Source organism: Podarcis pityusensis (genome assembly GCF_964106645.2).
Source record: "Podarcis pityusensis genome assembly, chromosome: 11".
NCBI classification, from domain to species: domain Eukaryota; kingdom Metazoa; phylum Chordata; class Lepidosauria; order Squamata; family Lacertidae; genus Podarcis; species Podarcis pityusensis.
Window position 1 is genome coordinate 31,199,510 of NC_138036.1, and position 25,494 is coordinate 31,225,003.

General features: G+C 38.9%; 2 protein-coding genes across 10 annotated transcripts in view; both read right to left on the reverse strand.

Moving 5' to 3' along the window:
• The window catches only part of ACOT12 (acyl-CoA thioesterase 12), a 182,306-nt gene that overhangs the window by 97,681 nt on the left and 59,131 nt on the right, over positions 1 to 25,494 (reverse strand). The gene's annotated exons all lie outside the window — the stretch shown is intronic.
• SSBP2 (single stranded DNA binding protein 2) overlaps positions 1 to 25,494 on the reverse strand; it is a 119,167-nt gene that overhangs the window by 46,059 nt on the left and 47,614 nt on the right. The gene's annotated exons all lie outside the window — the stretch shown is intronic.

The following is a 25,494-nucleotide window of genomic DNA, read 5'->3' on the forward strand; positions in this document are numbered from 1 at the left end:
CCACTGTCTTCCACAGCCATTGTAAAGCAGTTTCACTATGTGTAAAAATTGAAATTCTGTCAGAATGAACATTTCTACACTTCAGTGCTGTATTTGTGGGGTATTCTGTTCTATTGGTAATAATGTTGTAAATATAACCTTATGATGTTGAAAGTTTACCAAAAGCTTTAAAATAAGATTAACTTACAAACAGATCAATATTTTTCCCATGCTTCTTGGCGAAAAAAGATGTTAATTTTTGAAACAAACAAAAGAAATTAGGTTTCCTAAGTGAAACAGAGGGTGAAATTAGCTACCTTTAGACATCCTTCAAACTGAGCAAATAGGAAATAAAGCTCCTGATGAAGAACAAGCAGGGATCCACTACAAAAATTATTATGCCTCCTGTTAGATTTAATTTCTAAAGTCTTCATCTGAACAGAACATTTTGTAATTGTATGAGACTGAAGCAATGCAAAGACATCTGACAGCACAATCCTATGAGCATAAAACTTAAGGAGATTTACTTTCATTTTATTAATGAATTGCTGAAATCTGCCCTATGGAATACAACTTATTCTAATTAATATAACTGGCCACTGGATGTCACTTTTGCACCCTGTATGTAGAAGAACATTGCGAATTACATTTCCAAGTTTTTGACATAATGTCCAGCTTAAGAAAGTGTGCAGTGAAATTCCAAGAACATAAGAAACTAAATGTGATTAGGCTGGCATAAAGCATTTCTTCCCCCCCTCCAAGGTTAAACAAAAATGGGGCGGGGCAGGACTACAAGCTCAGGTTGTACAATGCTTGTTTATTTTTCAAGTTGAAAATTTGTCTACTAATTAGCAATTCAATCATTAAATTCTGCAACTCTTGCCAACTAAAGTGGTATGACAAGAAAAAGCACAGGCAAAACTGAATGCTATCTTTTGGCGTACAACGTATTTCAAACACTCATTGAATGCATTATAGTGGGTTCCTTAAAGAAATTTCGATACCAAAGCTTGCAAAATAGGCTGCAATGCAATCATGCATACCCTGATCAAGAAATATGAACTAAAAACTGTTTTGAATGTGCCTCAACAATACCTCCCAAAGTGGTCCTCTTTAGGCCATTTCAAGTATCATATTCAGAGCTCATGGAAAGACCTTTTAAAATAGATCAGAGGTGAAGCTCCACGCAGATGCATTATGTGGCAACTGCAATGCTTTCTGTAACCCAGAGCTTAGATATGTTAGGTCTGGTTTATGGTTACAACTTTGGAAAATCTGTGTGATACTGATTTCCATGGGCAGACATTTTACATGACTAATTTAAGAAGTTAAACCAGCCTACAAGAAAGTGAAAGTAAGAGACTCTTCTGATATATGGTTAATGAAACATTCCATATCAATCTTAATACAGCAGCACCAATTTGTAATCAGTAAGCCATTAAAACGCTCTTAAATTTCACAAAGGAAAATCTGAATGGAAGTGTCAACATTTCTTAATCTATCATAATCTTAGATTGAAAGATTGTCTGGTCAATGCTCTTCTTTTTGTGCTAAACACATACAAAACAAACATCATATGCCTCAAAGCCTTCTACTATGAGTAGCAGTACGGAACAACTTAAGCTTCTATTTGAAATTTTATGAGTTTCAAGGGGAAGGGGAGATAGTCATCTTAGTACAAAATCAATAATTGCAAAAAGAGCCCTAATTTTTATTGCTCAATGATTGTTTTGAACATTAAAGGCAGACGTTGCTGAGCTCATCACGATTCCCAAGAAAGCCACAGCTGTAATACAAAGGTCCTTAGAGAACAAGCTTCCTGAACTGCATTATGGAAGAAGATAGCATGAATTAAAGCAAACACAGTCCATAGGTTGCAGGATGAAAATAAATTTAAATGACTAAGGGGGCAATTAGCAAATGGTTTACTATGGAAGCGAGGGTTAGGTCTTATTGGTTCTAGAAATATTTAAAGGTCTGCATCTGAGGTCTTGGCTGTGACTGCATTGCAAGATTGCATTATTCCCATTTTCAGGGAGAATAGACCCAGCTGGAGGGGTGGGATTAATATCTCCTTTCACACCAATAAATACCATGCTTTGCTTTAATCTTACCGCACTCTTAGTGGCAACACAGACCTGACACAGGTACCATCACATGGCTCTCAGTAGCAGATAATGCTGAGATCCAAGAACATTTAGGAGGAAATAATAATTTAGGGTTTAGGAAATGGGGAGCTTGAATGGATATGGGGAGCTTGAACCCTTCCCACTCCACAGAGGTGGTTTTAGGGTAGTGTGACCCATATGGCTGCACTGGGCACCACATTGCAGGGGGTGCCACAGCAGTGCTGGAGAATGGAGTGCAAGATGCAAGGAAGAACTGAATTTTAGTGTCACACAGGGCGCCACTGAAATTTGAGAGCCTAAATTCAGCCACTGCACTCCAGTGCCTGCTTTCTCCGCAAAACTGTGTTTACCTACCCTCACAAGTGGGTATTATTTCTAGTTAGAGAAAAACTGGGAGTGGTGCAGGTATCTTACACAGGTGAGAGTTTAAAGCTTGTCCTAGTCAGGGAGAAGGAATAGTAACTGTGTCTTAGCCTACATAAAGAAACCTAAAGTGAAATTGCTGATTGAATATGAAAACTGATGAGTGGAGTGCTGGTGATGTCCTGACCCAGGATGTTAAGTCTTTGCTCAAATCCACACAATGGGGTGAGCTCAGGTTGATTTGTCCCAGTTCCTGCCAACCTAGCAGTTCAAAAACATAACAGCGAGAGGAGATAAATTGATGCCGCTGCGACGGGAAGGTAAACAGCATTTTTGTGCGCTCTGGCTTCCGTCACAGTGTTCCATTGCACCAGAAGCGGTTTAGTCACGCTGGCCAACTGACCCGGAAAAGCTGTCTGCGGACAAACGCCGGTTCCCTCGGCCTGAAAGCGGAGATGAGTGCCGCACCCCATAGTCAAATTCGACTGGACTTAACCACCCAGGAGTCCTTTACCTTTTTACCTTCTTTGTCAGGCTGGTGTTAAGGCTGAAACTCCTTGCAAGCTTGGGCAAAACAGTTCATGAGCTTCTGCAGAGCTTCCTCAGTGTCCGCAACTCTGACGAAGACCAACATCCTGGGTCAGTACAGTGGTACCTTGGGTTACATAAGCTTCAGGTTACAGACTCCGCTAACCCAGGAATATTACCTCGGGTTAAGAACTTTGCTTCAGGATGAGAAGAGAAATTGTGCTCCGGCGGCGCGGCGGCAGCGGGAGGCCCCATTAGCTAAAGTGGTGCTTCAGATTAAGAACAGTTTCAGGTTAAGAACGGACCTCCGGAACGAATTAAGTTCTTAACCCGAGGTACCACTGTACATCACTAGCACTCCATGCATCAGCATTGGCAGTCACATGCTTGAGGTGGTAGACAATTTTGTCTACTTGGGTTCCACCACAACCAGCAACCTCTCCATTGACACTGAGCTAGACAAGCATATTGGCAAGGCAGCTATGGCAATGGCTCGCCTCTCCAAGAGAGTATGGGACAATATGATCCAATGTCCAATACCAAGGTGAAGTTCTTCCAGACTTCATGGAAGTGAGTCGTGGGTAGCTCACAGCTGTCAGGAGCGATGCCTCAATGCCTTCCATATGCGCTATGTCAGGACAGAGTCTCAAAGTCACCCTACATGAGAGGAAGCATGGCTGTGCTTTTTGTATGCAATAGATTCTAGGTATGGCCCAGGTATCCATGCCAATGAAAAACAAGTGGGAAAAGTATAATCCTTTGGAATGTGTTCCTGTACGGGAGGAGCCCGTTTCTTTTATCCTGGCTACTTCCTTAAGGTGAGCAAAACAGAACAGCAGCACCACAGTAGGCTATCAACAGAGCAGAGTGAAATAGCTTTCTGTTCCTAAGCCATAAACTACCACCTTCTTTATACAGTACATTATAACAGGAAAGAAAACCAAATAAGAGATGAAGAAAATAAGTAAGTAAGTATAAACCTATGCAGAAACATGGAACAAAAACGAGCCCTATCATATACAGAATCAGATCTAGTGGCTTCAGGAACTCGGCCTATCGGCTAGCTGAGAATCAATTATTTGCTTTGTGCTGTTTAATGCAAGCTTAATTACTTTAATTAACAAATGTAATTAAGTTAATTAATGTATTAAAGTTGCTATAATCCATGATTTGATTATGGACCAAGAAGTGTTGATTTTAATCTAGAAGCCCTACAAAGCTTTGGAACCTTGCATCTTAAAGGGATTCCGTTTTCTGCCACAGTGACCACATCAGTTTAAGTTGGGGAGACATTTGCCAATGTATTATTCAGTTGATGAAACAGCTGAATAGCTAAGGTCCACCTAAGTGTTTCTTTGCATTTCTGAGAAAGTTTCTAACATTTTTGGACCAGACAACTCTAGACAGGTAGTGGCAGAAGTGAAGAAACTTGATTGTTAGTTTTGATAGACTTTAGATATTATCTATTTTAAGCCAGTCAACATTAGTGTGAAATATGCAAATATATGTAGTTGAAACCACACTTACACTCAGTGGAGTTTCAGCTGTGCTGGAGTTAGAGGGAGGACCCTTTCCCCCTCAAAAAAAAAAAGCTCCTTCCCCCTGCAGCCTTTTGACAAGCTGTTCTTATCTGTTGGAGGCCCCTGCAGAGCAGCGTGTGGGTGATGCTGGAGGCTAGAAGGGGGAGGACAAAATAGCCACGCTACTAGTTCCTTGAACTGGCTTGGTAACATGCATGCAGTCAGTGCAGTTCTTTCAAAACTGGTGTAATGTGTTCTGAGCAGGCTGTTCCACATCACATCTTAGCCACAGCATTCTGTACCTGCTGCAGCTTCCATACCAATTTTAGCCCACACAGTGCATTGCAGTAATCCAACCCTGAGGTTACCATTGTGGCCAGACTATGCCTGTCCAGGAACGGCTGTTGCATACCTGCCAGAATTGCTAAAAGGTGCTGTTTGATAGGAAGGACACTTTTGCCTCCCTCAACAATGCTGGATCTAAGAGCTTCCCAAACTACCTGTCCCTTTATCAAGAGGGATGCCACAAACAGGCAACTTGTCTCGTTCCCAGACAATGGAACTGCCCAACCATAGTGGCTTTGTCCTGTCAGGTTGCAATTTTGGTTTACTGACCCTCATCCAGCCTAGCATAGCAGCCTGGCACTATTCTAGGACCTGCGTAGACTCTCCTAACTCAGATATTACAGAGGAATAGAACCAAGTGCCATCAACATACTAGGGACACCTCACCCCTAATCTCCTAATGATTGCTTCCAATTACTTCACAGAGATATTAAATAGCACTGGGGACAAGACAGAACCCTGTGTACCCCACAGGATCCCGTTTAATTGCTAATAGCTGTTAACAACAGATAACTAATGATGCCTAAACTGACAGTTGCTTGTTGTTTTAGAACTTATAGACAAATGTGAAAGATGCAAGACTGTGTAGAAAAAATCCTGATATATGGCCTTAACAACATCATAATACGAAATATCATAAATATGAGAAACTGCAGGATTTAAATGTAGTGTACCTTGCCATTCCATATAAAATAGTAAGCTGACTGAAATATAATTCATTCCTCAGCTTCCAGGAGTGCAGTATAAAAAGAACTGGCATTTAAGATTGCAGAATAGTCATTATTTTATTTGGAAATGACTTATGGAAAATACTCCCCTATTATATATGTAGATACTTTCTTAACCTCGACACATGAAGCATCACTGGGGAAGAGAAAAAACCCTGTGGAAACAATCAGCAGTAACTAATATATATGGCAATTGTATTGTCCAACAGGAATGGAGTACTCCTCATAATGAAGATCTCACCATAGTAAAGTAAGTTCACATAGTAAAGTAATCATAGTAAAGTACATCATAGTACTCTGGATCTGTTTGCTGACGTTGTCTCAACCCAATTTTAAGATATTCCATTCTCCCACATTCCTCCAGATTCTGCAGGGTATACCAATGTTTACTATAGTATCTTCTGGGGGTTGGGAGGGGCTGCCATAGCGAGGAGGGAGCAGGTAGGTCGACTTCCACAAACTTCACTAGATGTGGTAAACTCTGGATCCAAACCATTGACTGCAGTGTCTAAAGTAGTATAAAATGTTTCGGCACAACTTGAAATATTATGCTAATGCATCCTATCTTCAGACATTGGCATAAGAACTTAAATCAGTGGCCATCAGGGATATCCCCAACAAATACTGTAAGAGAGTAGAGGTTCCTCAGCATTTGTGTGGTCCCCCCCCCCCGTCGCTCTCTCTCCTTCTCTCCCTCTTAGCAATGGATTTCTTATGTAAAAAATTAGGAACAGGCCAGAGCATCTTTCCTGCATTTCTCAGTACGAGATGTGGCTTCAGTTTTTTCAGTGATGCTACAGTTTCTGTTGTGGCAGCTACAGCAGATTTACAGAATCAGTGTGGTACTCTTTAATATTAAGATGCCATTACTTAGAGCAATGTAGTGAGCAGAGGTAAAGTATTTCATTTGCATTGAAATATCACATAGGTCCAATTGACACAGCTAAATTCACCATGCTATTATAAACTGTGTATAACAGGAGTAAGTGAGCATAGGATTGCAGCCTGGGAGTATTACACTTGTCAAGTTTATGGCACTGATATGTTAAAGTATTTAAAGACCTTTAGTGCTACAGTTTAAAAATGAGGTACAGTTATACTACAAATAAATACATCCTTCCCAGAATTAACACTTAACTTCCTGCCCTCTAGTTCTTTTGAGATCAAAATTGCTTCTATCTGCTGGAAACTACAATGCTCACAGCAATATTTTCCTCCATGCTGAACCTCTACAACATAACCACTGAATAGCTTCCATTTAACTTACAATGACCTTCTATTGAAGTCACTGGAAGGACTCCCCTCAATATTTTAATGGAGTTTTAGTGCAATGAATGGCTTTCATTTCGAACATTATAATATTCTTTTTGATATATTTTATGAAAAATGCTAAAAAATATATTTGTGGCTAAACATAAACACCTTACCTGTTAAGAAACAAAAATGCATTCAGAAACACAGCCTTGCACTGTTCGTGGGAAGAATTTAACATTTAGTAACATTCTAGGAAAAAATCAGGTGGGGAAACAGAATTAGGTTCCTTTTGCTGCAAGAGAGGGTAATCAGGCTTACACGAGTTATAGAAGCCTCTGGCAGGGAGATGGAGTCAAGCTTGTTGTGGTAACTCATTCTTGCTTGTGGCAGTTTCATTTATTTATTTCAAAGTCATCATTACGAGCACACTGATGTACATGGGGGGTGGGAGAATAAATTGCATGTAAAAAAATTATTTATTTTTTGCTTACCTGTAATTTCCTATTTTCTGATGAGGCGGTCACCATATCAGAGTAGTATCTGCTCCTAGCTACAGAGTCAGATTTCTAGGCTCTGAAAAGAGGCTACACTACTTCCCAGGCTAAGCCCAGCAAGCTAGGGTCCATAAATTAGATTGAATTTATGGTTACATTTTGAAATAAACACTCGGAGGAAAGTAAGAGGACATATTGGAAGTTCATATTTACTAGTAACCTAGATCTCAGAATTGTGCTGTCTGGTTCAGTAGGCATGGAGGGCTTTCATGGCTACTTACAGAATGGGGATTTACAGAAGAACACCCCCCACACACACACACACACACGGCACCAGGAACCAGCAGCAATAATATATGGGGTCACAAAATGTAATGTCACCCATATGGAGCAGTGACAGACTGCAAGATACTGGATCATGCCCTACTTTATTAAGCTGCATTGATATAAAATGCTGATTACAATGAAATCTCTTAAAATTATCACAGTTAAATGTAAATGTTTGACTTTTCATGTTCTAGTGGCATTTCATCTTTTTATTCTATGTTATAGAAGCTATCATATTAACTTCTAAAATTATAAAATTATGAGATCAAGGAAAAGCTTCTCCATGTTATATTCACCTTGCTCCTAAGATCAAAAGGTAAGATGATCAGAAATAATAGGCTAGTTTTACATCTGAAAGTTAAACAAAAAGACTCACAATCCTAATGAAACAAAATTCAGGAACTTTAGCAATATCCATGAACATCAAGGAACATACCAGATTTAAGCACCAAAGTTGCATTTTAGTTTTCAGAAAAGCTGCTTGTCTGTGAAGTTACAGGGAACCAGGCAGAGGGCCTTCTCGGTAGTGGTGCCTGCCCTGTGGAAGGCCCTCCCATCAGATGTCAAGGAAATACAGTGGTACCTTAGGTTAAGAACTTAATTCGTTCTGGAGGTCTGTTCTTAACCTGAAACTGTTCTTAACCTGAAGCACCACTTTAGCTAATGGGGCCTCCTGCTGCCACCGCGCCGCCGCCATGCGATTTCTGTTCTCATCCTGAAGCAAAGTTCTTAACCCGAGGTACTACTTGTTGGTTAGCGGAGTCTGTAACCTGAAGCGTCTGTAACCCGAGTTACCACTGTAAGCAACTATTTTACTTTTAAAAGACATCTGAAGGCAGCCCTATTTAGAGAAGTTTTTAATGTTTAATGCTATATTGTGTTTTTAACATTCGGTTGGGAGTCGTCCAGAGTGGCTGGGGAAATTCAGCCAGATGCGTGGGGTATAATAATAAATTGTTGTTGTTGCTGTTGTGGTTTATCATCATCATCATCATGGGCAGCAAGCCAAGCTGTCATTATGAAAGGCAAGCCTAACCGACAAATTTCTTAATAATATGCTCTAAAGGTTTTCTTTACTTATACTCTAATCACCTGAGGATGTCTACATAGGTTTTGCCATCAACTACTAGAGCTACGTTTAACAGCATAAAACTTGATTCAGTAGCAGCATGTATATGATAAAAACAGGGTGCACCAATAAATACCACAGTGCAATATAACAGAATGCCCATATTTGAACCTGTCATAGACATTTGTCATAATTCTGTGGGTGATGAAGAAACAGACTTTCCCATGTTCACTTGTAATGGGATACTTTCAAAAATCTTTAAAAACAAATATAGAAGATGAAGTCCCCGGAAATTGATGGCCACCAGGAAATCTTCTCCATGTTATGAAATATACTAATATGCTGTTCTACGGAAAGAGAATAACTCATTATTCTTACTTAAAATAATAATTTAGGAATTCACCGCTCATCATGTCAGACTCAGGATGACCAGCAGAAAGGAACTTGGTAGCCCAGAAAGATTACTCAAAATTCCACACTCATATACGTTTGTTAGAGAAGTTTACCAATTTAACTTCCAAACAATCATGTCATTCGCTTAATACTATATCCCAAGAGTGGTTATCTGTAGGGGTTCATTTTCCTTAGAGAATTAATTATTATCACAGGTTTTGTAACACTAAGCACATTCCAGCTATAATTAGAACTTCCAAATTTTATGCATCAACATTTTTACATTTTTAACTGCCACTGAAGACTTGAATATTCACTGCTTACATCTTATGAGGTAGTTTCATTATTTATTTCAAGCAACAATTTCTTAAGAGAAGATGAAGAGCTCAAGAACCTATTTAGCTTTGGAATCGTATTGTATCATTTAAAGTTTAATTGATTCCCAGCTTTCATTAGATGAAAAAAACACTTTTATCACCATATATTAAGGACCAAAAGCACAGCAGCATAAGTAAGATTGTATATGGGAAAAGAAAGAGTAAGACCCAATGTGGCAGAGTGTTATAGTGTGTTGAGACCTGGGCTGAAGTTAATAGCCATAAAACTCACTGGGTAATCTAGGGCCAGTCACTATCTCTCAGTTTAATCTACCACACAAGGCTATTGCAACAATAAAAATGACTTGGATGTGGGGAGACCAGGTTGTATGTCATCCTGAACTCCTTAGAATAAGGGCAGAATCAACATAAAATAATAATTACAGATAAAAATCATTGCTCCATTTGCTTTAAAGCCAATGGCATACTTGATATGCATGCACCATTAAGACAAAAAGAAGATTAAGTGAACTATCAATAGGATTTCTAATTAATTAATTAATTAATTAATTAATTAAATTTATATCTCTCCCTTCTTCTCAAAGTAGCCCAGGGCAGCAGACAGGTGACAAACAAACATACCTATCCTAAAAACAATTCCAATATAGATGCAGATTGGGAAAGCTCTCGTCTTAAAAGGCTTGCTGAATGAAGGAAGTCTTTAGTAGGGCTGAAAAGACAACAGAAACAGTGCCTACCTAATATTCAAGGGGAGGAAATTCCAAATGGTAGCTGCCACAACATTAAAGATCTTAGTCCTACAGGTATATTGAGCAAAATGGAACTCCTGCAGATAAGGTGTCTACAGGAGGCCCTCACCTACAGAGAGCAGTGATCAATTAGGTTTATAAGGGGTAAGATAGTCTTATATATGATTTTAACTGTAGGATTCAAGTACAAGGGAGCTGGTTCATCTACAAGTGAGCACAAAATATAGGTCACCATTCTACTTTGTTAACTCTGACAGATGTCAGCACCAAGAATTATGCTCATATTAGACAAAGCAGATTGGCGCTATATACTACAGAAATAGTTTGTAGTTACCACAACTGCCTTGTCTCAGCTAGCCAAACATATATGGTCCACTCTGCAAGGCTGAAAGTGGATCTAACAGTGGTCTGTTGCAATAACATAATGTGCTGAATCAAGACTGCATGAGTACACTAATGCAAGAATTGTGCTGCTATAGCTGAACCATGCAAGGCTTTGTTTAAGTTAGACATGGGCAGAGAGATTACTTGTGGGATCACTTTAATCCGTATATGCACACTTGACCACTTCAAACTGCAGAAGTGGTGCTGCTACAGGTGCCACATAATGCTCATTCCACAGCTGTAAGAAGTCAATCTTTTAGTGTGGCAGCACCTATACACTAGAACTTCCTGCCTTTTCACATCAGACAGACACCTTCACTGTACTCTGTCTGGCACCTGCCTAAAAGATTTTTGTTTTGGCAAGCCTTATCAAGACGTGTATCTTAATCTGTTTTTAACTTATTGTTCATTTTAATGAATTCTGAATGTTTTGTTAAGTATCTATTTTGTTGATAATACTGTGAGGTTTGTTTGCAAACTGCTTTGAGGTTTTATTAAAATCAAGCAGTATATAAAACTTGTTAATTAATTAAATAGTGTGGGAACAAACTAAACAGGAGGTAACTCTAAACAGCATTATTTCATCTATATTAAAGGCCAGCGATATTCCTTTACAATAATGTGACTGCTGCTAACCCAAAGAGCAGTCAGTGATGAATATACATATGACAATGCTTTGCCACATACCGAGATTTTCCTACACTGCCTCTCCAACCAAACATGATTGTAGAAATTGGCTGTGTGTGTGTTTGTGTGGGTAAAAAGGTAAAGGTAAAGGACCCTGGGGCTGTGGTGCTCATCTCCCTTTACTGGCCGAGGGAGCCGACGTTTGTCCGCAGACAGTTTTTCCGTGTCAGTTTTCCCAGGTCATGACTAAGCCGCTTCTGGTGAAACCAGAGCAGCGCAAGGAAACACCATTTACCTTCCCGCCAGAGGAAGGTAAAGTATTTATCGACTTGCACTTTGATGTGCTTTCGAACTGCTAGGTTGGCAGGAGCTGGGACTGAGCAACGGGAGCTCACTGCGTCATGGGGATTCGAACCGCCGACCTTCTGATCAGCAAGCCCTATGCTCAGTGGTTTAGACCACAGTGCCACCCATGTCTCTGTGTTTGTGTGTGTGTTAGACTGTAAATGCAAAGTGCTGAATGGAGTGCTTACAGAAGAAACAATTCCTATTACATTGAAAGTGACGTGGCAATAGAAAACCATGGGAGAGATGCAAGTTCCCCAGAATCAAGGATCTAGTACGGCGCATACATAAAGCCTTAGTTCTGCTGCTGCAGGCCTTGCATCCCATGTGATGGGCGTTGCCAGAAAGTTATCACTGCACAAAAGTTTAGGACTGTGCTCTTCATTAATTTGCACCACATATTTCTATACAGGATATCTAGTATAAATTAAGTCTCCATTGACAGAAGCAACTTTATCAGACAGCATTCAACATGAGACTCTTAATCTCAGGGCCACAGATTTGAGTCCTACGTTGGGCAGAAGAGTCCTACATTGCAGAGGGTTGGCCTAAATGACCCCCACGGTCCCTTCCAACTTTACAGTGATATGATTATATTACGCTTCGTGTCAGTCAACTACTTTCCTTTGGTTTCCATGCTATTAAATATACAACTTAATGTCTAGAATCTCTAGTCATTAGGGAGTCAAGCTGTTTTCTCTGAAAAAATTCAGACGGTACCAAAGGGATAACACTACATTCCCAGATGAGGAATATTCTGTTTTGAAGCAGAGAGGAGATGGCAACATAGTGAGCATCAGGTAACATTTGTTGATTACAAGTTATGTAAGAAAGAAATGTTACACTTGACGTCAATAACTTTTGGATTAACTGGAAGCTTGAACAATTCTAAGTGTTACTTTTTGGATATGCAGCATTCAAATTAAAGATGCACAAATGACCCAATTACTTTACTTTTGTAACCTCCCTGAACCTTAGCAGCAGCAAGGATTTATTTACGCTGCTGACCTATATGGTTCACCATTAAAGGACCTTTAAAAAGAAGCAACGGACCTGATTTTAAAGAAGCATGAATACAATCCATGTAAGCAGGCCATCAAGATCCATGTATGTGTTCTTCTGGAGTAGTGGATGCATTTTCAATTTTTAGATTTTTTGGGTGGTATTTAGCTACGTTTTACTCAGAGTAGATGCACTGAAATTAATGAGCATGACTAAGTTAGGTCTCCCCTTCTCCACACCCTTCCCCACCCATATGATGGCTACTGATGTATCCCTCAATCAAGATGGCAGATCAGGGATAGGAAACAAGTGACCCTCCAGTTGTTGCTGGGCTCCGCTCCCACCATCCATGACTACTGCCCATGTTGTCTGGGGCTGACGAGAGCTGAAGTCCAACCACACTGGTAAAGCTACAGGTTCTCCATTCTTAGCTTAGGTTATAATAAAGGGATTTTGCAAGGTATGTGCAAATCATTGTTTTCTCTGCATTGAACACTATCAAATAAAAAACATATACCCCACAATTTCAGATGAGTACTACTGTTTTATGTTACCATACAGCATTTTGAATTGAAGGCACTTAACAAATGGTATTATTGTCTGAAAAGAGAAGGCTAAGAACAGAAGTTTCTCTTTGAGCTTACGATTTGCCTAATCATAGTATTTGTATCTAATACTTTACTTCATGACCAAAGTGAAAATTGTGCAAATGACATGAATTTTCAGTCAGTTTTAAAGCAATATTGTTAGCACACAACAAAAAAGGATACCAAATATTTTATCTTTTCTTGACATATTCTGCATATGATATGCACAGAAGATATGAGATTCAGGTCTCGTTTACAGTGGAACCTCGGGTTACATACGCTTCAGGTTACAGACTCCGCTAACCCAGAAATATTACCTCAGGTTAAGAACTTTGTTTCAGGATGAGAACAGAAATCGTGCAGCAGCGGCGCAGTGGCAGCAGGAGGCCCCATTAGCTAAAGCGGTGCTTCAGGTTAAGAACAGTTTCAGGTTAAGAACAGACTTCCAGACCGAATTAAGTTCTTAACCCGAGGTACCACTGTAATTGGTTTAATTCAGTTTTTTTCTGCTCTGTCATATTAACTCAACTTTAGCAAAGTATACTGTCAAGTTACCGCTGAATTCAATCTGCGAAAAATTCTAAATAGAGGACCAATTCTCTAAGCCTGTAGCTGTTTTTTGTTTTCTTTTTTCCAGTTTGCTCTAGTTTTTGCTTACCTGTCACAGTTATCTTTGACAGCACAGAGATATTGAGTGAAACCATTATTTTGTCTGCCATGGAACCTAAAGCCTGATCACTGGAAAATTCCCTCCCCCACCCTTTATTTTAATCTTGGCTGACAGCCTAACATAGCAAGAAAGGTTCTGAGGTCAGCCAAGGAAAGAGTAAGATGCCCGTCTTGAATTTGTATCTTCCTTATTGATGGAAATGAGTGATAAAAATAACACATAATACTGAATTATCTAATATCATGACAAAGCTGAAACAAAAAGATACCCAAGAAAAATGAGCAAAAAAAGAAAAGAAAACCCCACTAAAAGATGTGGTTAAAAAATAGATGACTATCCACAATGTTTTTATATAATGTATTTCTGATCAAATGAGCAAATGTTTTGTACACGTTGGTGCTTTCTGTTCTCATTGTTGATTTTGGCTGAGGCCACAGTTACAACAGGAAATAAAAATTACATTAGCCAGGAAGGAAGCTAATGAGTTTTCCCTCCCTCAAATACCATTAGACACTTCCTAAATAAAGGGGAAGCACATTAGTGTAACGACTGTGGGACATAAGAATCAGAAGAAGATGCTGCCGTTAGATTAAAATTATGAAAAATAGTGTTAGTAATGGCAGCTAACCCATAATATAATGATTTGTTACACCGCTCTCAGATGTTTCAGCTATTAAGGCTTTATGTTTCAAGTAACATATCCTATGGGGCAGCATTGCAAAACTCAGTATCTTGTTAATTTTCTGCATTTTTATACTACTATCGTTTAAACTAAAAGTATATAGTGATATAGTTTAAACTAAAAGTATTTATAAGAACCACAATTTTCTTAATTGAATCTGGGTTTTAAAAGATTGTAGAAGTGAAACATTTCCTTGCATTGCCATTAACAGTTTCTACTGTAAACATAAAAACTTGATTAGCTAATTGCATAATCTATATAGCAAGTTATTTCCTGTCATTGTACGTACCCACAGCATCTCTGCTCCTAGCCCCAATCTGTTTACCACATACGATTTTCAGATCTAATTGCTTCTACGCTGGAATCATACTATGATCAAAGTTGAGTAGGTTTTTACATCAGAGATCTCTTAAAAGAAGGAAGCTCATATAAAACACTTTGGGACTGACCTCAGCTTGTCAATTCCAAGCAGAGATGGGGGTAGAATTAATCTGGTTTGCTTTTTTCAATGAACCATCAGGCACTCCTGAACTTTGCAGATTGGAATGCAACTCCCAGTTAGATTACACTTTTCTCTCTTTTTTGTGTTGCAGTTGTGTGCAGAAAGTGCACACAAAAATAGGTATTATTTATGCAAGAGATGCATTTAAAATAAATATTTTCTGTCTGGATTTTCACTCTTTGAAATATAGCAACCCTATTTAAGCAGATAGCTGAAAAAGATGTTACAAATGGATCCACATTTCCCTTCTGCCCAATCTCTTCTGTTCACAATTGCCATTTTAGTTAACCATGGTTTCACTAACATCCTGAGACTGTGATTAAGAATAGCTACAGTTCATTTTTTTAAAAAAATACAGTATCAGAAACCATAGTTTGAACTTCGTTCATTTGAAATTAAGTTAATGCTAAAGAGACTCAATTGCAGAAACCACAGTAAAGGAAATCACTTGCTTCTGAACTCCTCCTTCAAGCCAGCCAGGAAAAGAAGGACAGTACAAACTTGAGAATAAGGGTGGCTTGTGTACACCACATTAAGCCAGGGGTGGCCAACCACCCTGCCCAGAGACCTCATCCAGTCCTCCAAGCAAAATGCCATGCCCTGCGAGCCCACTAACTTTTGTGGCAACAACAGCAAGTAAAATAAAATGTAGACACAGTGCTAATGTGAACAGAGAAGTTTAGCTGGGAAGAGATGCTGTAGTGTGCATGTGTTCATGGATGGGGGACAGGGAGGAGATCACCAAACCCACCACTGGCATGTGGCTCCTGTAGGGATGTCCAAGGGTCAGTGTGGCCATCAGGCTAAGAAGGGTTAGTTACCCCTATATTAAAATGTGGTTTAGTGCAATGTGTGTCTGCTGCTTCTGGCAGGCATTTCAGAAGAGTTACTTACTCCTACAGTGGAGTCTTTAAATGACACTAAAATCAGCACAGTAAAATTTATGTGGATCCCAATGTAGAACATATACATTGTCTTTCTATTGTTGTAGTAATGAATGACACATAGCCTATAAATATTTATAGCAATTTGTCATAACTTTTATTAAGATCACAAGAACATTTATTAACAGAAAACATAATTTAACAATTTACTCCTGATATAGGGAAATTGTTTGCACAAGTCATAGAAATGTCTAAAATGTAATACTAGAAGTATTTTACTCATTAGCTTAATTATTGCTAACATTAAGTACACATTTCAAGTGAAAAACATGACACATACTCAACTTCCATAGAACTGTTACTTCTTCAAATAGAGCTGGATCCAAACTTTGCTTTCAGTGGGCTGGGGCACCAATGCTAAATATTTTCTCCCTCCTGCACCCCCTAGCGCCCCCTCACTTATTATTTCAATGGGTTCCCCAAATGGCAAGGGAAAGAATTGGCAAAATTCACTCTTTGCCAGCAGGATCCCTCCAATGAATCAAAAGCCTTTTTCATTCAGAAGGAATCTTTCTATCCAAGGAAGACAAATAGATCGAACCATGAACATATCTACCTTTGCTCTGATTCAAGCCACCTCAATGTAACTTGGTTAATTTCCTTTGCTCCAAATACATAAAAAACCCCAACAATTTAAACCAGATTTTCAGAGTCAGTGCAGGTTTAGAAGAGAAGGATTATCATTTTTGAAGGGCATTTCCTTTACTGCGTATCAACTGCTTCATAAAGCATAAACAGGATATTTATGCAGCACTAAATCACAGCTCCATGTTCTAATGAATCAGCAAAAAACCAACCAACAAACAAAAAGTCCTACAATTCCGTACTTTCCCATCTAAGACACTAAGGATTTCTGCAAGATTTCAAAGCTGAATGTATATAAGCAAGGTTAAAGCGATTCCTTTATTGTTAAAGCCACAGATTTTATAAATAAAAATAAAACTGATGACATCAACTAAAAAATCCAGCTTAATAAAAAACAACATGTGAGAAGCTTTTTAAAACATAGTATATGCATTATAGCATTTCAGCTAAGAGGTTTTGTGCAACAATATCTTACAGAACAAATCTTGCTATTAAGTGCACAGAAAAGCTTTTCCAATTACAAAGCAATAGTTTCCTTCAAAACCAATAGTTAGTGGATCCCTGTTCTAAACTATTTGTTTCCTTTAAGATTCTTGAAGTATTTTTCCACTGTATTATTTTGATTCTCGAATAACATATATCCTCAGGATCTTGCAAGACATGAGAGATATCTAGGGACTCAAAGGTTGCCCATTTCATCATAGCTTGCAAACAGGGTGGGGGAGATAATTGTATCACACATATAGTCACTCTGCAATGTGTACAGTACATATCCCTTTGGCAATTGGCAGCACCCTATCACTGCAGGAGCTAACTACTGGTAACCATATTCCACAGACACCAGCAAACTATCATGTAGCTAAGAAACTCAACACCTCTATGAATATATGAACAAAAATGTTGGATTTATGCCTACACAAATCTTGCTTTACACTGTAGCTTTATATCTGTTGGTATATCTTGTTACACACACGCGCGCACACGCACACCCACACACCACATCATTGTTCTGTGGCAGGGCTCATGCTTTGCAAGTAAAAAGGTTCGAAGTTCAGCTGCCAGCACCTCTAAAGGATCAGGCAGAAAATATTTTTAAGTGTTACAATCTTAAACAGTTAGAAGGGCTTTTAGGGATTAAAAGGCAAGACGTCTGATGCTTATGGGCTCTTCTATCCCTAAAAATTGAAATTGTTGGTTGCTTTTGGGATGCAGAGAGAGAGAGAGAGAGAGAGAGAGAGAGAGAGAGAATAATAAGCAGCTGACTTTTGTATGGCGTTGTAAATTGACCTGAGGTAAAAATACAGCCTCAGCATATTTACGTTCATGTCAGGCAAGAAATTGACATAATTACTTCCATCTCTGAAGCTTGATACTAATTAGGAGATAAAATGATGATTTTAAGAGCCACGTATATTAATCAAACAAAAAAGAGCAGAATTTCAAAAGGGAGAGTCGGTGAAGATGAGCTCATATTCAACTTTAACAAGAAGTGGCACGTTACTTCGTCGGCATGGAATGAAAAGCTATTGCTGCAAAGAAATAAATGCTGAGGAGGTATAATGTATTTCCAGATACAACATACTTTTATTTGGGAAAAAGGAATATACACCTGTATGAGTAATGATTTCCAGAATTTTGTTTCATGTAGAAATTAATTTTACATAATGCATTTTCTATTAGGATTAGATTTTTCTGTTATAGGAACTGCCCAGAATTAATAAAATTTCCTCTATATGTGGCCTTGTTAACCTGTTACACACACACAAGTATTGCTGCAACTGTGAAACATCATTTTTTACAGAAGTGTAAGTTTTTATAATGAGAGCTCAATTCACCTACTACATTATATTAAAACTTCTGGAATGGTATACTAGTTCCTTCCAAATTGAAAAATATATAGCAAGAAGAGGAAGAGGAAGAAGAAGATGGATGAGGAAGAAGAGGAGGAGGAAGCCAAATTATTCAGAAGGGTCTCAAAGGACTGGTTCACATAACACACTTAGATAAACCACATGAACATAGCTCATAGCTATTTTGCTCCTTTCTGGTAGTTTTTGCTGCTACAATGCACTAGGTTAAGGTTTGGCTTAGAATGTTGTCCAAATTAAGACTCATGATTAAGTTCTCTCCTTGCTAACCTCAAGCTTTATCAAATAACAAGTAAAGTTTAACTTAGTACAGTGGAACCTCAACTTACATACGCCTCGTTTCACAGATGTTCCAAGTTGCATCTGTGGCAAACCCGGAAGTAAACACCGGGTTTGCTGCGATTTGCGCGTCTGCAGAAGCAGCTGCCGCTGTCTGCACATGCGCAGAAGCGCGCTACCGCCAAATGCGCATACGCACAAGACACCTCTTCTAATGTCCCATTTCAACCAGCGGACGGACCTTCAGAACGGATTATGTCCGTTAAGTAGAGGTTCCACTGTATGTCATGTAAACCAGGGCACAAAAATTAGAAAACCAAAAAATAATTATGAGGAAATTGTCCAGGGAATAAATACTTTAAAGAACAATGTATTTTTAATTGGTCAATGGATTTCTTCCAATTCCAATTTTAAACATTTGGACAAAAGAAGCATCAGAAAAAAGTAAATAAAGGGTGGTAAGTACAACAGCTTACTGGCAGTAAAGGTAAAAAGTAAAGGACCCCTGGATGATAAAGTCCAGTTGAATTCAACTATGGAGGGCAGCACTCATCTCCGCTTTCAGGCCAAGGGATCCAGCGCTTCTCTGCAGACAACTTTTCCGGGTCACATGGCCAGCATGGCTAAACCGTTTCTGGTGCATGGAATACCATGATGGAAGCCAGAGCACACGGAAATGCCACTTATCTTCCCACTGCAGTGGTACCTATTTATCTACTCACACTGGTATGCTTCCAAACTGCTAGGTTGGCAGGAGTTGGGACAAAGCAACAGGAGCTCACCCTATCACGTGGTTTTGAACTGCCAACCTTACGATCGGCAAGCCCAAGAGGCTCAGTGGTTTAGACTACCTATGAGTATCTTGGAGAACATCTCCTCCTGTATGATCTCCTCTGACACTTAGAATCTTCTGATAAGGTCCTGCTCAGAGTTCTCTCTTAGGTGTAGGGAAATTGGCTTCTACTATGAGCACTGACGTTTCGGTTTCAATAGCCACCCCAACAATTTGAAACTCTCCTGCAAGAGACAGTCATTCAACCGCTTCTCTATCTTTCTGCAAAAAAAAGGGCTTTTAAAAAACTTTTGTTCTTTTTTACAAGCTCTGTTGACTTGCTTACTACTATCCTTTACCATACTGCTTCCCCCCCCCCCCACTATTATACTTATTTATAATATGACTCCTGTTTTACTGGTTTTTCAATTTTCTATATTGACTTTACCATTTTATTATTTTGAAGTTCTTTGCATTGTTTTTAATTGTAAATCACTGGAATTTTCCGATGAACTACAGTCTGTGTCTACAACAAATAAACAAGAGCAACAAAGTAATTTCTACACATGATCTCAGGAAATCTTTCTTTCCCATAAGTTTGTTCAAAAATTTCTTATTAACATTATTGATCTTTTCATTTTTCTATTACTCTGAATCAAGAGCCACCTGATCATGAATTACAGTGATGTGTCTCAAGCATATTAGTCTGTGCCTGACATGGCCTAAGATAAACTTTACTGAAAATTGAATTCAAAAGTTATTTCAGAATGCATTTATTTCACAAGTGCTAGAGAGCATGCACTGGCCAAATTGGGGCAATAATTGAAGAGCGATTTCAGAAACACTTAAGAACCTAAGAACTGCCTTGTTGGATTACTATTTATATATCCAGGACTGCAAGTGACCTAGTCTATCTAGTCAAGTGCCTTGTCTCAAACATCAGCTAGCAAAGTATGAAAAGGATAAACAGTACCATGAATAAGTGCTGCTTAATCTGTATTAATTTATTTGGACAATGAACAAAACGTCTGATTATACAAATGCACAAAAAACTGGCAATATTGTTTCCTCCAAGACAGTCAGAACGACATTCATGACCCCCAATATATTATACTCATAAAACCCTGTAAAGTGGTAGATTAGACAGAGAGTACATCCCTGAGCCAACCACCTAGTGATAGGTATGGTTGAGCAGCAACTTCACTGTCATTGGACCACCAATACCCTATTCTACTACATCACACTGGCTCTAAAAAGGTCAGAAGACTGTAGGATGGTGTGCTGCCAGTATCATTAAGTGTTATGTCTTAAAACACTTAACAGTTATCATCAGCACTGCAGGACTGAGAGCATTACACTGTTCTATTGATTCAGCTTATGAAGGCATAAAATAGTGGTCATCAGCTATCAATTACACTATAAATGCAACTACTAATTCAAGTTGTACATTTTCCCCTAATTATAATTCTAACAAAACATGGCTTTGCCCATGTGAATACAAATGACAAATCATTATTACTTTGCTATACAGTGGTACCTCTGGTTACGTACTTAATTTGTTCTGGAGGTCCGTTCTTAACCTGAAACTGTTCTTATCCTGAAGCACCACTTTAGCTAATGGGGCCTCCCGCTGCTGCGTGATTTCTGTTCTCATCCTGAAGCAAAGTTCTTAACCCGAAGTACTATTTCTGGGTTAGCAGAGTCTGTAACCTGAAGCGTCTGTAACCTGAAGCGTATGTAACCCGAGGTACCACTGTAGTCCACCACCAGTCAAACAACAGTGCCACACCACTAAAAATGTTTAAAATTATTAATAGCATCCTCGCTGCAACTTCCGATATCTTTTGTAACAACAACCAACTGCAATGTTCATTACAAGAATAAAAATAAAAATGCAAGATCCTACTCATTTATAATTTAACTCAACACGTTTCAAAGTTGACAGTCCCCTGCTATCTGACCTTCTTCATCTACCTTCATTGTTCTAAATTGTGCTGGCAGTCAATCATATGGGATCCAGCCCATTCCTTTTTAATAAAGAAAACTACAAGCAGAAAGCTACCTAGATCAAATATGATCCTATGGGTCTTTGTCAGGGAAGTAAGACCAACACATCCTCTCCTCTCCAATCCCTTTATTCCCCCCCCCCCCATAACCATTTTGCTATACATTCCTGTCTAGTGCAAGGTTTGTTGACCTGCAGCCTATGGACCCCTAGGGGATTCATGGATTGGCTTCAGGGGGATCCATGAACTGGACACAAACAAAATGACTTCTCCAATGCAATAAATTGTGTGCTTGTGTACGTTTTGTTAAATATGGCGGCAGGGAGCTCCCTAAATCCAGTCTTGGTGGCTGAGCTTTAGAACTTCTCCCTTCTACTGAATACAGAGTGTTGGGAGCTTCCTTCAACCATATATAGCAAAACCTACATATACAAATTATAAAAATCTAAATATAAGATATACTACCTCATCAAAGTCCAAAGCTTTCGTTAAAAAAAAATCAGATGGAAATGCTATCATAGCTGTCAGCTTAATGACTGGTGTAACTCAACTCACTGCCATGGATATTAATCAGGTCTAACTTTGGAAGTTTTTGATTATTTCCGTATTTCCAAGAAGTTACCATCCTTTTCTTTACCAAAGATACCAACTTTAGTAGATTAGCTTAAGTTCACAGAAATGAGAGTGGCCCACTGTAGGTACCTAGAATATTGTCCTTAGATATTGGTTCTGAATGGATTCAAAGTAACTGAAACCAGGTTTTGAGTATAAAATTTTAAGACATTCAAACGTGATTTATGGTGAATCTAATCACCACTGTATTACCTTCTAAAAAGTACTGTTTGGAATTGCACAGATTCAAGTATTTCAAAGGGTTAAATACATTTTGCCAAATAAAATTAGCATAATATCCTTTTAGATTGTACAAATGCTTAGCTACATTTTACACACTTGTGTCTACAAACGCAATCCAGTAACATGCAAATTTAACATGTAATCACATGGCTAGATCGTAGCAATGTAGAGAAAAGGGGGAAGATCTTGTAAATCCATAATCTTTAATTCAATAAACAGATGACTGACCTAATGATCACTGCATAACACCATTTCTACTTATTGCCAGACTTAACTATTTTAGAGAACGTCGTCATGGAAACAAGTTTATCTTCAAGCTATGTGTTATATGTTCAATCTATTATATTTTTTACCATATTTCCTATGATAACATACATAAAGCCTCTACTAGAGATCAGAGCAAGTAGCTACTTTTTCAAATGAAGAGAACAGTGGCGCTAATAGCAAGAACTCATGAGAAAGAATAAAAAAGTGCCACATCATCAAGAATTTGGATGAAGCAAGCTGTATAATTCGAAGCACTTCAACTTGGAAAAATATCAAACAAATGTCAAAGTCAAATCGCAAGAGGACAGAATTCGCATACAAGGAATGGTCTTAGGTCTTGCCAAGTGGATCCCACGATCCACTTGTCAAGTGGATCCATGAGCCCTCATTAGTTCTTAGGAGCAGTTCTATTTTTCTTTTAGGAACACTTTAGCTGTCCTGGGATCCTTCTCATAAGAGAATGTGCTTACAACATGCTCATCCTATTTTCCATTGTCTACCTGGCTCTGTGCCTAGAATGAGAGACACGTTTGCTTCGTTTTTAATTATACTTATGAGGGCTCAAATTATTTACTACCTCGTGTCTGGAGGAGGCTCTTGCTGTGACATGAGAAGGTTTCAGAACTGTAGGCATAAATACTTTACACACTGTGCTACAGATCACTAGGTATAATTAAAGTAGGAGGCAACAGGGTGGGAGTGGGAAGTGTAACTCAATTGACCAGAGGCATGTAGAATTCCCATCCTTAGGATCTTTCAATCATTTCTTTGTTTTTTGTTTTTTTATAAGATATTTATTGAGATTTTCAAAATGTTACAAAATAAAAATAAAGAAAGAAGAAAATACAAAATAAGAATGATTAACAAAGTAAACAAAGAGAGAAACAAACCACTTCCCACACTAGGAATACAAGTTCAAAATAAGAAAGAAAACAACAACAAAAAACAAAAATACACCACAAATATTTAAAAACATTTAAAAACAAATTCATTATTCTCAAATCCTCAACTGTCATTACCTTCTTTCTTTGACCTCCTCCTCCTCCCTTTCTTTGTATCCTAGTTATTAATTATCCCAGCAAATCCTTTCCATATTTCATAATATTCTGTCGTTACATTACCTTAAACTGTTTTAATCTTATCTTTTTATTAAAAAAACCTTGAAACTTAAAGCTTAAATCTTATCCTTACCAACTTCTCATAACCATAATATTCTTTCATAATTCTTTAAGCATCTTTACTAAAGCCAAGTAATTTCATTCCAACATTTTTCTAACATTCATCAATTTTATAAAACAGTCCTGATAGTAAAAAAAAAAGAAATACAAACAAATCCAATCTTCATCCAGCGTCCCTTCCTCCTGGTCCCGGGTTTTGTCAGTCCTTATTATCCCATCGATCTAGCGCATTAACCTGGCAACCTTATATCCGAGGCCCTCAAGTCTCTTCCATGTCCCTTCCGCAGCTCTTCTTCATATTTGTAACTGTATTTTCCCTTATCTCCTGCTCATGGTAACTCCAGCTTAGCAATATTTTTGACCCTTCTCGACAGATCAGCCCCTTTTCCATACTCAACAGTAAATTCCATGTGATATTTAAAAACATGTTTCAAAAACCCTCCAAAATTAAGAGCCCCCACAATCCCAAACATCTCACGGCCCATTGCCAGATTTGAAAAGTCCAAACATCCCAGCATAGGGGGATCAATCCAGCCCCCATTTCCAAGCCAAACCAAACTTTTTCTTTCCAAATCTGGCTTTTTCCAAGTTCATTTGTCAAATCCGAAAGCTCATATTCCTGTTGGGCCTGTTCTGTCAGGACACACTCCTGGTTTAATTCCTGGGTGGGCTCCACATATTTTCCCACTGTCTGTTCAAAATTTCCCACTGTCTGTTCAAAATTTCTAGTCGAGGTCGCCATCAAATTCATCTTCTCATGTAACTGTTCCAGTAGGGCATTTGTTTTATAGAAAGCACACAACAGAGCTTCTGAATACATTGTCCTGCAAGGTCAAATGTCTGTTCCCACGATTGTAATCTGTAACAGCTGCCGGCTCCCTGGAATTGGTTACAGTTTCACAGTCTCCCTCTAGGGGGAAAACTTCTATTTGTTCTTGCAACAAAGTTTTCCTTTTTAAGATATTTTGTCAATATTTGTTCCTTTAAAATGCGAAAGGCAACAGTGGAATCACTATGTTTCTCTTCTTTTAGCTATCTGTCAAAAACGTTTGTCTCTGGTCAATGAGCTTCAAACGTCAGTCCTGACACCCCGCTCCAGGATCAGGACGGTGGAAAGTTACTTTACTTTAAACTCACTTTAAACAGTCCGAAAAAAATCCCCCTTCTTCTCCTGCTGTCGGAGGGGGGTTCCACAGTTTTAAATGAAATCCAATCCTTTAAAGGCGATTTTCTAAGCTCTAGTTTACGTTGTCTTTGCTTTATTCTGTCTACAAAAGAACGGAAGGCTGACTTCCTGTTTAGACCTTCCCGTTCAGTACCAAATTGAAAATAAATTTTTAAATCCAATTCCTTTCTGCTCGCAAGTCCTTATTTAAGGTCCAGTTGTTCAAAGTTTAAGTACTCACGGGTGCTTATTTTAGAGTCCAAATTGTCCCAGGAAAAAGGCAGCGCTCTCCGGCAACGGCTAAGCGGCTTCGCTCCACGGAAATAGCAGTTGACTCACAGCACCGCGCCACTTCCCCCTCTTCACTTCGGAGCCCGTTAATGGGTTCCTTTGCGAGTTGGGGGGGCGCTAAAGGTGCCCGCCGAGTCCCATGGTCACAGGCTTCATCCGCCTGTGATTTTTAAAAGGGTCCCCGCTTCGCCGTAGAGGAGAAGACCCGTTTCACGCGGAGCTAGCCCTCCAGTTCAGAGGGAGTCCGCCATTGCCGATGGCGCCACCCC